Source organism: Octopus sinensis, linkage group LG17, assembly GCF_006345805.1.
Source record: "Octopus sinensis linkage group LG17, ASM634580v1, whole genome shotgun sequence".
In the NCBI taxonomy this organism is placed as follows: domain Eukaryota; kingdom Metazoa; phylum Mollusca; class Cephalopoda; order Octopoda; family Octopodidae; genus Octopus; species Octopus sinensis.
Genome location: NC_043013.1, coordinates 52,020,465 through 52,034,339, shown reverse-complemented (window position 1 = coordinate 52,034,339; position 13,875 = coordinate 52,020,465). Strand labels below are relative to the sequence as shown.

Sequence of the window (13,875 nt, the reverse complement as noted above, 5' to 3'; positions counted from 1 at the left end):
CATTCCTTTTGTCTTAATTTCTTCTTCTTCTTCTTCTTCTTCTTCTTCTTCTTCTTCTTCTTCTTCTTCTTCACTCCTTACACTGAGTGGCTTCTCACGTCGTTTGAAACTTTCTAATTTGAAAACAAGTAAAAAAACAAAACAAAACGAGTAAAAGCAAACTAGAATGTCGTTTGAGAAAGCGAATCAAAAAGAATAAAGAGAAATTACGGTCCCTCATAGAAGGATTTACACAGTAAAACTGATATAAAGGATCAATCCGTAGGAGCAAGGTAGAATCGAACTAGAAAGCATGAAATTGCAAAGCATTTCTGAACCGACAGAGCTATACCTGCACACACACACACACACACACACACGCACACATACACACAAATATATTGTGAAAGCACTCAGCCCAGTGGTTCGAGTGTTGGGCTGACGATCGTAAGGTCATGCATTCGACTCCCGTTATATCTTTGCACAAGTGCACTCAACAAGTACCAATGAGAAGCTGGTAGAGCCCTTAACACTTTTTGGCTATCTCAACCCCTTTAAAAAATTGGGTTATCTCCTCCAACTAAAAAAATTGTTTAGTTCTCAATAAAACAAAAAAAATGAAAAATTAATAAACTTGAAAAGTGAAAAGATTAGATTATATTATTGAATCTAATAACATTTTGATAACAAATCATACCATTCCTATTGTAGAGGCCAAACGTCAACAATGTGTTGAAGTATTGAATCAAATGGATCTAACCCTTTTAATCTTTAGATGTTATATTTTGTGGTGTCATGTAATGAGACTCCGCTCAGAAAGCTGTTATATGATTGTGGTAGGAACCCGGTAAAGAAGGTATAAAACGCAAGGTGGTAACTTTAAATATGTTTATTGTGGTCACACGTATTTATATATATATATATATATATATATATATATATATATATATATATATATATATATATATAATATATATATATATATATATATATTGGAAGGTTTGGAGATGATGTACAGGTATTATATATTAGAAGAAATGAGGTACTGTCTTATATTCCCCCCACCACTACAAACTCTATAAACTGGTCAAAGCTCCTCACACAGGAACTTAGTTTGATTTGAAAACCCCACTAGAATGGGAGAAAGCGCTAATGATCTAAGTGATATGATATATATATAAAAAATGTAATATACAAATAAATATTTGTAAATATAAACCATCCGATTTTCTGAGTACCTCATTTCTTCTAATATATATATACACACACACACAAGCTGAATGGAAGTGGTTGATGGACGTTTGTATGTTTCTACAGGCATCTGCGTGGATTGTATGTAAGCTGTTAACCCTGGTGAGAAGCTCACGAACAGCGATGTAGGAACCAGTGCAGTGTGTTGGTGCTGTGTAGATGTTGACGACGTTGGTGAGAGACATCAGTGGTGGCAACGAAGATGGAGGTCGCTGCAATAGTGGTTAGACTTTAGAAGTTCTGGAACTGACAGACCCCAAGCTTAGGAAGAGGTGAGCTTTTATAGCTGACGGGAAGGCTCAAATACTTGTTTGGAACAGACTGTCTCACATGACTAATTTGCAGGTTGTGATTGGTTGGGTTGCATATTGGCGCACGATAGAGTATGAGAGAAATTGCACCAATCTGAGTGGTAGACACAACAGGGTCCAAAACAGTGTCCAAAGGCTAGCTGTTACCTGCTACGTTCGTATGTCTGTTATATAATAGAGTTCGCTACAAATCCAATCTCTTGTTCCACATAAACTCGACTTTTTAGTGGGGAGATAACCCAATTTTTTAATGGCAGTTTTTTAATGGGCGTGACACAACCAAAAAGTTCCGAGCCCTCAATGATGAGAGAGCTGAGAGGCTGACTACATCTCTGCATGACTAGATAGGCACCTAAAACAAGAAGCAAAGGCATTGTACAAGCTACACGGTCATAGTGATGGCTAGGATTTATACATACAGTTTGGGATGAATTGGCTTATAGAATCACTCGAGTTTTAGTTGTTTACCTCACTGGTGCTGCTTTGAGACAACGAAATCCCATTAAAGTCCTCAGTGGTTCTCAACCATTTTTTTTTGCCCTTTGATTCCCATTTTACTTGGGTAGAGCTTCATAGCCGTTCGATGTTTAAAACAATCCTTTTATATTTTCATAATCAAATATTATCCGGAATTGTATAAAAAATTATCAAAAATTATTTTGTGTATTGTAGAAATAAAACCAATTTATAACATAAATCTTAACAACAAAATCTTATAAGGACCCCGAAGGGCCATATGGACCCCTGTAGAAAACCTCTGCTCTTAGATGTTTGAACTATTTTTTGAAAATCATTTTGACAAATTAATATACAAAATGACGTCATCGTGAGATTCTTGTATAACAGACAAGTTATGTTTCTTGGGTCAAAGGTTCATCATTTTCAACATCTGCAGTATCTCTCTTGTCACCAAACTGAATTTCTTTCACTATTTCTTCTGTTATAATCCAGGGCCAACGTCTGAGTTTTCTAAATACGTTCTAACGTGATATTCTACAAAATCCTGTAACCTACAATGAAAATCATTACCCTGGAATCCATTAAAATTGTATTCTATCATCCACAGTGTGTTGAATAATTTCTTCCAAGCATTGGCGAAAGTGGTGATTGTCTTTAGCGTTTTCCATGTTGCTGCTAAACTGAATATTGCAGGTTTGAGGGTGTAGTTCTTGATGCTATTGAGATTTCTTTGTCTTCGAGTGTTTTCCCACATATTGCCCTTTCCTATCACCACTAGAACTTCATCCAAATATCTTCGTTGAATTAATCTTTTGCAGCTCATAATTATACTTTAATCCGTTGCCTGGATTCTGGAGATAACACTGTGTGACAAAAACAAGTGCTATATTTTCCCTTAATTACTAATAATCTAGCGGCCAACTGGATGATAAAGTCAAGTGAGTTGTCCAACATTAAATGTATTTTCACCGAATCAGCAGAAAGGCTGCCAGAGAAAATGGAGTTCCAGAAAACCGTAAATATTTCATTATTTCACAATCTGTAGAAATGGCTTTTATTGAATGTAACATGATAGAGGCACAACACCGACTTGCCGCACACGGATGGTCCGAAACCTCATATATTCAACAATAATCTACATTTACGAGGTGGGGGAGGGGTACTGAAAACTTCCTGGCTTTAAGGCCTCGCGAAAGGCCTGGTTGGAGGCCCAATGTTCAGAGTTCTTTTATAGGGATTAGAAAAGCTGAAGGACTGCTGCAATGTGAATCTGAGGGGGCAATAAAATAAAAAAATAAATGTGCCCTTTTAAAGCCTAGCCAGGCTCATGGGCTCGGTTTCCCGGTTTCAATGGCGTATGTGTTTTCCCAGGTGAACGGGACGCCAGTCCATCGCAGCGTTACTCATTTTTGCCAGCTGAGTGGACTGGAGCAACGTGAAATGAAGTGCTTTGCTCAAGAACACAACGCGTCGCCCGGTCCAGGAATCGAAACCACAATCTTGCGATCATGATACTGACACCCTAACCACTAAGCCACGCGCCTCCACGAGAGGGGAATATGTTGAATAAAATCATAATTAACTGATACTCTTGTATTTTCTTTTAGCCAAAGCCAGGAACTTTTCAGCACCCCCTCGTATGTATATGTATATATATATACACACACAAAGGGGTGTTGAAACGTTCCTGGTGCAAAGGGTATCGCAAAAGGCCCAATATTCAGAGTTCTTTTACAGGGCTTACAAAAAAATTGACCAACCGCTGCAATGAGTGAGTGAATCTGAGAGGGGAATATGTTAAATAAAATCACAATTAACTGATACTCTTGCATTTCCTTTCACCCAAAGCCAGGAACTTTTCAGCGCCAGTTCACGTGTACAGATACCTGTATTTCATTTAATTATTTAAGTAAATTTAATAATTGTCTGATTTAGAGTGTGTTGACTATGGTGGCCACCCTTAGTTAGAAAGAAATCAATAATTCGGAAAGGCTTTGAAACTAAAGATTCCGGAAAATCGATACTGTATCTGTATTTGTTAAGACCGCAGACATTCTTCAAAACTGTTATATTTCCTCGCGGTTCCTTTACTCCAATTACTTGAACAAAATGAAGAGAAAATTTCAAAATCAAGTTCTTAAGATCTTCCACTCATTTAACGTAACAAGTTCTGGTTTCTTTCGTGTTTAGTTCTTCAATCATTAATTAAAATCATTAGCTTAGGATTAAAATATTAATGAATATTTAACACGTGAGGATGTCACCTTTGCAGGTGCCAAGAAGTGTTTCGTTTCCAGAAAGAGAGTGTCAAATACATTTTATCTGTTTTCTTGTTTCAGTCATTAGACTGCGGCCATGCTGGGGCACCGCCTTGAAGAATCTTAAGTCGAATGAATCGACCCCAGTACATATTTTTATAAGCCTGGCACTTTTTGTATTGGTCTATTTTGCTGAACTGCTAAGTTACGGAGATGTAAACGGACTAATAAAGACTAACACCAAGGGTCAAGCTGTAGTGGGTAAAACACACACACACACACACACACACACCACACACACACACACACACACTCATATATATTTACATATACACGGCCGGCTTTTTGCAGTTTCTGTCTGCCAAACTCACTCACAAGGCTTTGGTCGACCCGAGGCTATAGTTGAAGACACTTGAGCCTTCATCGCCTTTCCTACCTTCCTCTTGGATCTTTACCACCTCTCCAGAACCACTTTACCACCACTCCACCCGGATTACCATTGGATCTTTATACTTCTTGGACTCTACTATTACGGAACTTACTGTACACTGTCATTGTTTTGCATCATTAAATGTCTGATAGAAATCCTTATTTTTTATTTTTTATTTTGCCAAGGTGTCGAAAATGTAATGATATCTGGTCGAAAACTAATGTGGGATAGAGCATGTCCGCATCCATTATGTGGTGGTGGTATGGAGGCATGCGCTGTATCAGCGCGTCCCTGCATTCATCATTTGGTTGGTGATCCCCTACTCCTGGCGGATGATACCTTAGCACCACTCAGGTGACAACCCTCCAATCCTTGGGTTGTCGTTGCTGGTGAGGGTTGTATGAGGCTGGAAGTGCAAATCCTACCTCAACCTTTTTTAGTCATCTTTTCTGACACGCAGAAGAAACGTTGGGTTTATTCGTTGACATGGGGGTCTCGGGTGTCCACACAGCACTAGAGCAACGTGAAATGAAGTGTTTTGCTCAAGAACACATGCTGCCCGATCCGCGAATCGAACCCGCGATTTGGCGCTCGTGAGGGCAACACCCTTCCCACTAGGTCACGCGCCTCCCCAACCATTACACAATACAGAATGTTAGAAATATCTTCAAGTCTAGCGTTTTACCAACTTCATACTAATTCATGTAGTGCACGGAAACGGCGAGAATCCAAACAATAACGTTTCATTCTCAATACATTCTGGCAGATTTGAACGTGAATATGCTAATCGCTGTTGATTTTCGCCATCGGAGAATACCTCCTTTTAGAAGATAAGTACTCATGGCACACGTGATTCACCGTCATAATGGGACTTTGGAACACTGCGACAAATAATCTTTTTGTTAATTTCTGTAATGAAGCACACTCGCTCTTGTTAGATTCATTGGTCTGACAGAGTAGCTTTGGCTGAGGAGACACACAATAAGGTCGAAACACCGTGGAGTCACAAAGTCTCCTTACGCCGGTGAATCATGTGAGTTACGAGTATTCATTGTCTAAACTGAGGAGATATTCTCCGATGGTGAAAAACAACAGCGATCGGACATTCTTGTTTCTATCTGCCAGAACATATTGAGAATGAATGCGCCATTGTTTATTTCATAATTGCTTTTACAATATTTTCAACATCACATCAAGCTCTTTAAATCCACGATATGTAGAGATAACGTTATTTATCTTCTTACTCTAGTATATTATAGGAACGCCGAGTAGTTTCATGACAATAATACCATTATGTTCGTCTAACAACAGACTAAATTTACCATTACCTATGGCATTTATTAAGCATCGTTGAAAATGGTTACTAAAGTGATTTGATTCTAAATAATGTTTATACAATTTGTACGAAATATTTTCAGATTGGAAACAAGTTTGCTATCGCCAATATATTATTCTTGGATAGCGAGCTGGTAGAATCGTTACAGCATCGGACAAAATGCTCAGCGGCACAGCTGACTGGTTTGTAGAACGCTGTCGGGACGTGAAGACAATCTGGAAACTCGCATTGCAATAAAGTTTTGTTTTAAACTCGGCAAAAATACCACAGAAACTTAAGACATGCTCCCGACAAGTCATGGATTTATTTGTATTAGCCGAGCATCTCCTTTCAACCAAGAGTTGCTGCTGCGTATCGAAGTGCCGCGTCCGGGCGCCATGCGATCGTCCCCTGCGCGCGGCGGTCGATATGCCGTGTGCAGAGGTCGTCGCGATATCATCTGCGAGTGTGTGAGTCCGTGTGTTATACGCCCCGAGTGATCGTTATCGTCTTCTGCTGCCTGGTTGATCTTGCCAGTGGTCATATGCCAAGAGGAGGTGAGAGATGAGAGGTGTGGGAGGGAGAAGGACATCAGAACTGGTTGAGAAAATTCGCAATTTTTTGAATGAAGATCCTTGTGTTGTTTATAAAGACAATAAGCGTACAATTTGCTGAGATCTATCTATCTAAGTTTGTGCAAAGTTTGTTCCCAGGGTGCTCAGTGGCGAACAGAAGGAAAAACACGTTGGTGTCAGTAGGGAGATGTTTGAGCTCTTTACTCGCAATTCAAGAGTATTTGTGTGTCTGGTGACGAAAGCTGGGTCTACTGTTATGATCGAGAGAGACCAAGAGACAGAGTGCCAAATGGAAGCATCCTGGATCCTTCAGACCCAAGAAGACCAGGTAAAAGCAAGTCCACCGAGGGCTTATGATGATCCTGTCACGATGGTATGGCATGTTGTCGTGGTAAGATTGCTTGTTTGCGTTGGGTCACCATTCCCGCGCAGGTTAATTGGTTTCATTGTCGCTGTGGTCTTTGCTGTAAGATTATTACGGATTAGGCTGACTGCGTGTAGAAAACAGGAATAAATTTCGCGAACATTTTAGAACGTATTTAAGGAAAGGCCGTACATAGATATTTACTGTAGAAAGACTTAGGATATAGAGATCAACTTTCATAATGTCTAAATTCCGCAGTCCTTAATTACGTACTCAAGAGACAGGAAGGAGATGGTTCCGAATGAAAACCGTGAGTTTATCCAAATCTATTCGCACTTCTGGTTTGCTTTGGACATGAGTGAAATAATGTTTTTACTCTGTCATTAGATTTTTTTGGACCGGAAAGAAAGGAGATGTGAGCCAGCCTAACCTTGCTAAGCCTCTGCCCTGGACTGGTTTGCTTAAGGCGAAAGGTAGAATGTGTGTTCTCTGGTTGTCCTCAACCTCTCTGAAGATTTTTTAGCACCAAACTGCCTCTAACTAGGGAAGAGGGCGTGAATCTCAAGGACATCTGAAATTATGGTCTGACTTTGTGGCGTGATCTCCTGTAAGCCATAGGTCGTGATAATTGCATCTTTGATTCGTGATACAAGCCTGATAACTTAGAGAATAGGGTTAAAATCCCAGGTCTCGTTACAATCCCTATTTTTTCGACAGCAAGAGTACCATCGACATCTACTGGGTTCCCTCTAGGCAGACAGTCAACAAAGAGTACTTTGTGAAGGTTTTAAGAAAGTTCAGGAAGAGATTTCGGCGCAAAAGGCCAGAGCTCTTCCACTCGGGTCGGTGACATCAGCACCAGGACAATTCAGTACCAGTCCACAATTCCATCTAGGTAATCTTGGCCTCCTTACAGTCCAAACCTTGTTCCTTGCGACTTTTGGTGGTTTTTTTCCCACGCTGAAGGAGAACTTCTGGAACAGTCGTTTTGAAGACAGAAAAGATGAAAAGAGGCTGTGATAAGGCTCCTGGATACCTGCACTTTGGAGGTTTCTATACGACCTTCGTGGAGTTGGTGGAGCGCTGCAAGGGCATTGAAATCAAAGGATCTTGTTTTGAAGGAGACTGGAGTTTTGATCTTTTCTGAGATTAATAAGTGTTTTTCTTGAAATAATCTGAAAACTTCTGGAATGCACCTCGTATATGGTAAAAGAGTAAGATCCGAGGAAACTTTTGATGTTTTGCATTGGCAAAAAGTAAGATTGTACAAAGAAGAAAAAGAAATAAATAAAATTCAAGCAACGGAATATGTTGTGAGAAAAGAAGAAGAAAAAGAAAAGAAAAGAAAAGAAAAGCAAAAGTTTCAGACATCTTCTGTCTTCGGAGAGAGAAAAATATTTTGCGGACAGTGACAAAGCTGCCAGAAAAAGAAATGAGAATTGAGAAATTGGGAATAAATGTGGTGGTGATGATGGTGGTGTGTTGGTAGTGGATGTGTGTGGAGTGAGGGATGGAGGACTGTGTTTTGGCGTAGATAAATAGATATATTCAATGACTGACATCGCTATCTTGATGGTGCTATTGTTGTTGGTCATTAAAGAGTTGGCGGGTGACTGAGTAATGGCGGTGGTGTTGGTGATGGTAACGGCGGTTGTGATAGTATTGATGATAGTGGCTGTTATCGATGGTGTTGGAGGTGATAGTGATGAAGATAATATTGGCAACCCGACCCCCTGTTACTCCTCTGCCGAACCCAACAGTCTGAAATAAGTATTACTCGAAAATAAACCACACAAACAATTTCAAACTATTTCGGTCTAACTTAATCTTTGTCTCTAAGTGTGCATTATTAGATTTGGAAACAAACTATGGCCTGATTATATCATCATACAGCAAAAACAGAATTATTAGAAAGAAAATGTGTTTCACTTAATAAATTTTTCAGTGAATTTATTTATACATAGAACTTCTCCACACGGAAACGTAATATTTATTTGAGAGAGGAGCGAATAAGAAGATTGACCATAGACTGGAAGAAGCAGACGTGAAGGTAAATAAAATGAGATAGTAGGCGAATTTAAGGATAGTTAGTAAGGGAGTCCGAATGCTAGAAAATAAAGGTGTATAAATATATAAATAGTCTGTGTATTGGGTGAAAAGTTGCTTGTCTTTGCACCTAATGGTCGTTCTCTCATTATTTCGCCGTGTCTCGACCAAAGATTGGCCCAAGCCATGTCTAACTTAATAGCACCACCTGATAGGATCTGTCAAGTCATTTTAAAGTCAAGTTTTGTGGTATCATGGCCTATTCAAGTTTTTGACTATAGGTGGATTATCTGGTATCTCTTGAAGAAATTTGTCCAGGTTTCGTTTGAAGGTGATGAGATCTTTTTCTTTTATTTGTTTTCAGACAATGTTAAATAGAACAGGGCCTGTTGAGGAAAAGAAATTGCGTTGCAGTGAATTTATGTGTTGTGATCCTGAATTGTATAGGGGACAAATAGCACATGGTCGCAGCCTTGGATGAATTCTGAAACTAATATTAAGAACAAAATTTATTATGTTTACTCTCAACCGAAGTAAGGCCCTATAACCTCATTGTGCAAATGATGTATCGCTCACAGCGGCGCTGGAGAGAATAAAGATTCAATGTTTTAAGGTGGTCCCAATAATCAAGATCAGTCATGCCCTTAATTTTTTTAGTGAATGCTGTCTGGGGTAATTCAATTCTCATAATGTTTTGTTTAGTGTGAGGAAACTACAGGGGGCAGCAGTGTTCTAGGTATGGCAGTACAAAGTAAAGTAAGGGAATGATGACATCCTGCCCATTGGACTGGAAAGTTCCGAGAATCCAGGAGCTCATCCTGTGAGCCATATCGACTTTATTGCTGATGTGGGCACACCAGCTGAGATTGCTGTCAACTATCACTGCTAAGTCCCTGATTTTATTGGACGCTATGAGTAGTTCTCTTGAAGGAAGAGAATATGGTTGTTTGAGCGCAGTCTTTTTTTTTTCTAAAATGCATCAGTTCAAATTTTCCCTCATTCAGTCGCATTTCCTTTTTGTCAGCCCAATGGCTTACAGCATGTAGATCGGACTGGAGTTCAGTTCGGTCTTCTTCTCAATTGATAATTTCCCGAAGGATAGAGTCATCTGCGAACATTTTTATTTTGCTGTATTTAATGACGTTTGAGATATCGTTTATATAAACTATAAAAAGAAGCGGGCCCAAAACAGTCTCCTGAGCGACACCACTGGCGACTTTTGCTAGGTTTGAGCGGATTCCACCGGTTACAATGTTTTGTTCTGTTCATCGGGTAATACTTAACCCAGTGCAGCAATTTCCCATAGATTCCAAAATTTGACAATTTTGGCGGGAGGATATTGTGGTTGACTCTTCAAACCCCACTTTAAGACTTTAAGAATATCAGCGATGTAATGTAAGAGCTGTGTTAGACAGTCCCTGCTGCAGCGAAAGTCATGCTGGTTGGAATTTAGACGGTTGTGGATCTCCAGGAAGTCAGTTATCCTTGACCTCACCACCCTTTCAAACACTTTGATGATATGGGAGGTGAGTGAGATTGGGCGATAGTTAATTGCGAGAAATTTGTTTCCCTTTTTGAAGACTGAAATGACAGCCTGGGATAAGAGCTGTTTCAGTGTATAACCTGAGTCTAAAGAATTTCTCCAGAGGTTGGTTAGAGGGGCTGCAAGTTGGTGTCTACATTCCTTCAGGACATTTCCGGGAAATCTATCAGGGTCTTCCGCAGAATAGTATATCTGGATAAAACTAGTCGTGAGATATCTAATACCATATCATGATACTAGTTGGTGTCGGGTGCGAAGCTATCCCAAAGCAACAACCACGATATTTCATAACAAGACACAAAAACATTCGCTTTACAGTTTGTTCCTTTATCGTATTATTGAATGGGATTAATATTTATGATGGAATTATCGCCTTTGGTGGGAGTACAGCTCTAATCTAGCACAGTCAGAAGATTAGCAAACAGTTAGCTCGTGTAACTGCTGTCAATCAAAAGCTTGGCATACCGGACGCCAGTAGGTTTCAGGGGTCATCAGAAGAGAATGTGCGCCGTTTCAGGGCCTTGCACATACTCAATAAGTCCTTATAACATTTTTACACATAGTGCCAAAATTCACCACTGAAATTAATTCCCTTAACTCAGATTCCATCCGGTTTATCCGATATCAAGCTTAACGGCTCCGTTTAACGAGGTTTCATTGTAGAAATTTGATGAAAGCCTTCTTGTCACCTTGGCATCATCAAAGCTTTAGACTATGTCTGACATGCTTATTTCCTATCGAAATTACAGAATTTGTCCGTCTCCCACCTTCTGGGTTAGTTGCTTCATTTCGGATCTTGCCGTGTGTGTTAACAGCTTTTTCTATCCTTCATTCTATCAACTCCCGTCTTCACCAGATTTTAGTTCTGATCCCCTATTCTTCTTCTTCTTCTTCTTCTTCTTTTGCTTTTTCTTTTTCTTCTTCTTCTTCTTCTTCTTCTTCTTCTTCTTCTTTCAATCAGGACTCACACCATTAGCCACAAAGAATAATCTCTAATTCGAGCCTACTCTAAGCTACTAAGAATGCGTGTGGCAACTTGAAGATCCACCCACCACACGCGATAGACTGGCGGTTGCACGGGTGCGAAAGCTACGTCGTTATCCTCATTCTGTAAACTGTGGATTTTAACGGGTGGAGAGCTGAACTATCCTGGGGTACAGAGGATTCGCAATCTAGACTAGGGTCTGAAAGTTTACCACACCATACTGGGTTACACCATGGTTCCTCTGCTTTGTGGCAGAAGTAGGAAGAAAGAGTGAGAGAAAGTTGTTGTGAAAGAGTACAGCGGGCTTCACCACCCCTCCCCGCTGGAGCCTCGTGGAGCTTAGGTGTTTTTGCTCAATAAACACTCACAATGCCTGGTCTGGGAATCGAAACTATGTTCTTACGACCGCGAGTCCGCTGGCCTAACCACTGGGCCATTGCGCCTCCACGCTGCACACAGACAGCTTAGGTTGCGTAAACAAAAGGCCCAGTCGTCGGATCAGCGTGAAGTCACTTCTTTGACTCGTATGCGCGCTGTGTATTCTCTCTCTACTTCTCTCTTGCTACAATAATGACCTCTGCTTCCTAAACCTGGCTGGTCTCATGCCTCCTTCTCTCAGGTTTTCCAGGCTTACTCGCTGTAGCATATGTATTGTTCGGTAGGGGTCGAGAGACGCAATCTACCCCAGGCGACGCTTTTATGGCAGCGGCACATTTGGGTCTGCTGTACAGGGGCAGGTCGGAACGGTGCAGCAAACTCAAATACTACTCCAGGCGACGCACACCCTAGCTACACCACTGCCTACTCGTCTTTCCTCCTCTTATTAATCTTATGTCCTATCACCTATCTCTCGGGCCCACCACTAACTACTACATCCAGTCCTTCTTCCCTCTCACCCCCAGAACATCAGACCTGTGGAATTCCCACCTTGCTCATATCTTTCCCGTAGGAGCTGATTTACAAAGATTCAGGCGGTGGCAGGCTGCGAAAGCCAGTGGACTGTGCCTCATCATCTGGACACAGAAAGTAAAAACCCTAAAACTCCTCAAAAAAAGTGTCCCTTGTGATCCTCATACACAAAGACAGAGGAAAAAACTATTCTTTTAACTCAGATTTCGTCCGGTTTATCCGATGCCCGACTAATGGGGTCCCGGTTTAACGAGAGCTCTGTGTGTGTGTGTGTGTGTGTGTGTGTGTGTGTGTGTGAAGATATATGTGGATTGACCTGCAGGCGAAGAAGGTAAAACGAAAAAAATGAGTAAAAGCAAGTGAAGGAGTACACGAGAAGAAGAAAGTTTTAAAATGTAATAAACAAAGGAAGAGAGAGGGAAAGGGTGATAGAAAAGGCGGGGATGGTGGCGGTGAGAGAGAGAGAGAGAGAGAGAGAGAGAGAGAGAGAAGAGAGAGAGAGAGAGAAAGAGAGAGAGAATAAAGTTAATATGAGAAAAAACAAAAGAAGTTATGATCAAAAAAATTATGACGGCAGACGATGGAAAATGAGAGAGAAGGAAGAGGAGTAGGAGAAGAAAATGATGAAAGAATGAAAATACACACACACAGACACACACGCACGTACGCACGCACACAAATTATGACCGCGTTTGAAAAAGAAAGAGATGAAAGAAGAATAGGAGGAGGGGAAAACGAAAAGTAGAGGAAAGAACCGGGGTAAAAGTAGAAGGAGGATGAAGAAGAAGAAAAAAGAAAAAGAAGAAGAAGAAGAAGAAGAAGAAGAAGAAGAAGAAGAAGAGAAGAAGAAGAAGGAGAAGAAAAGGAAGAAGAAGAATGAAAATTAATGACGATGGATACAGATCATGACAAAGGTAGGTAAACAAAGGAATGAGAGAAGAAAAAAGAAGTAAAGAAGAATATGAAGAAAGAATGAAAATTTATAGGAAGAATAAGAGAGGTTATGACGAAAGAAAAAAAATGCCGAGAATGAAAATGAAAAATAAATAAAAGAGTGAGCGAGCGAAGAATGTTCTGCAAATAATGTCATCGACCGTTTGTTTATGTGTTAGGATAGCATTGGTTATTATTAGTTAATATTACTCGTTAAATAAAGTGTTTTATGAGAGAGAAAGAGAGAGAGAGAGAGGGGATATATTGACATTATCAGAGAGAAAATTATAGAAGGGGAGCTTTCCTAGGGATATCTTCTGCATACAGAATATACAGTTAAATGGAAGTCAACGTACGTTTTTTATTTTTTTATTTTTTGAGGAGTTGGTAGGTGGGTGATGTTGTCACATGCATGGCGGTGTAGAGGTGTTGGGCATGGCTGGATGTGTGGTTAGGAAGCTTGCTTTGCAACCAGATGGCTTTAGGTTCAGTCCCACTGTACAGCAAGTGTCTTCCC

At 40.3% G+C, this 13,875-nt stretch overlaps 1 protein-coding gene across 1 annotated transcript in view; it reads right to left on the bottom strand.

Moving 5' to 3' along the window:
- Positions 1-12,699, bottom strand: part of LOC115220794 (lysosomal alpha-glucosidase-like) — a 191,461-nt gene extending 178,762 nt beyond the window's left edge. The window contains exon 1 of the mRNA XM_029790937.2: positions 12,682-12,699. The gene's annotated coding sequence lies outside the window, so the exon portion shown is untranslated. The remainder of the gene's footprint in view (positions 1-12,681) is intronic.
- Positions 12,700-13,875: the final 1,176 nt, after the last annotated feature.